Genomic DNA, 2,035 nt, shown 5'->3' on the forward strand with positions numbered 1-2,035 from the left:
TTTTTGTCACTTGTGTTTTTTGTAAAATTTTAAGAAAAAACAAGCACTTATCAATGACAATAAAAACATATTTTTAAGCATAAAACCCGAATTTGTACCATGATTAATATATATGATTTGTATAATTATTCAAGTCGTCATAAAACAAAACTTGATAAAACACAAAAAATAAAACAACACAGTAACAAAGTTAAAAACATTTTTTATGATTATAAAATAAACATTTTGATTGTCCAAATAATCTAGCTTATACACAATCATGACTTTAAAACCAATGGTTAAATACAAATTAAAATCACAAATAAAATTATTTAATAAAATATAAGAATAAACACTGAGTTACCCATTAAGTTGACCAACTTTTATTGTATATGATAACCTCAATTAAATTATAAACATGACATTAACTCAATAAATGAGAACATCGGGTGCATTTTATAAGTTTTTCTTGGCTTTTAACATTGAAAAATACACGAGAAGATATCGAAAAAAATGTCTGATCCGACCAAAAATATCAACAATATAGTAAATGAATATAGTTTTTTTTAATTATTAATAACTATATTATACATATAAATAAAACAGGTGATGTTTTTTTTTGAAAACAACAATAGTAATATTTATTAAACAATTATAGTATATAATTAATGTCTTTTTGTAAAAATTTAACATTTAAAAGAATAGTTTAATTGTTATATTAAAGCTATTTATTATTAACATTCAACATAACCCCATAATTATAAATTAAAATATACATTCAATTCAAAAGATAGAGGAATACATAAAACGTAATTTAAATGTTCGTAAGGTGGGTTTGGTTTAACTTGGATTGTTTTCATAATGTAATAATTATAATTAATGATTTCTATAATGACAAGATTGTTAAAATTTGTAATAAATTGTAGTTATCTAAATTCTATGTAAATAATACTGTTAATAATAACATATTAAAATCATTAATTTACATGTTAATAAATAAAAAATATACCAGTCTAGTTCGAATATATTATAAAATAATTTTATATACTATTAAATTAAATACAACATTTTTTTATTAACATTATTATTTCAAATTGTTTTATAATAATGTATTATTTATTTTTGAATATAGTACATTTATCGTTTTTTCGTTAATTAAACCACCTATGTTTGGAATAAACAAATAATTTGTAATTTAATAGTTTATAAATAGTTAATAAATGGTTTATCAAATGTTTTATTCTCCAAACAATTTGAATCTTTTTATACATTTCAATAAAAGTTCAATGTTTATGATTTGAAAACAGCTTCGAATTGTTTCTTATATCGAGAAAAGTACAAAGACAATATTATTAACTTTTCTTTAAAAAAATGTAATTTATGTACACAAATCTATTTTAGGAAGTGTACGAGTATTTTCTGGTGTACGACAATTTTCTGGTCGACTTTAATAGTAAAATTTTCATAAAATAATTTAATTTATTATTTTGTCTTAATATATAATTATTAAAAACTAATATATTATAACAAAAATTTGTTATAATATATTTATTAATATTTTTTTAAATTACTTAATACCCCATAATTGTTCATTTTGATAGTAATGTTATTCAAAAGATAAAGAAAAACAGATGATGTAATTGATTGTTCTTAAGGTGGGTTTGGTTTGACATTTATGTTAATTATAATTTAATATAATAATAATTTGTGAATTTTAATAAAATAAATAAAAATTTAATATATAATAATATAATTGTTAATATTCAAGTTATAAAATACTTATCAATTATTAAAAATGTTAATAAATTGATGCGCATTAAAAAAATAAAATGAATAAAACAAAAAATATCGTGATGAGTAAATTCAATTGTGTACTATTGTTTTAAAAAAATATAATTTGTATAATAATTTTTTTATGAAATTAAACTATAATTAATGATTTTATAATGGTTAATATATAATTTAAATTCTATAAATAGAACGTTTTGTTTAATTTTACTATTGTATATGGTTGTATTTAATTCAAAGAATAGTTTTTAAAGTTGATATTATATCA

This window comes from Entamoeba invadens, assembly GCF_000330505.1.
Source record: "Entamoeba invadens IP1 unplaced genomic scaffold scaff_1105074725313, whole genome shotgun sequence".
Taxonomy (NCBI): domain Eukaryota; phylum Evosea; order Mastigamoebida; family Endamoebidae; genus Entamoeba; species Entamoeba invadens.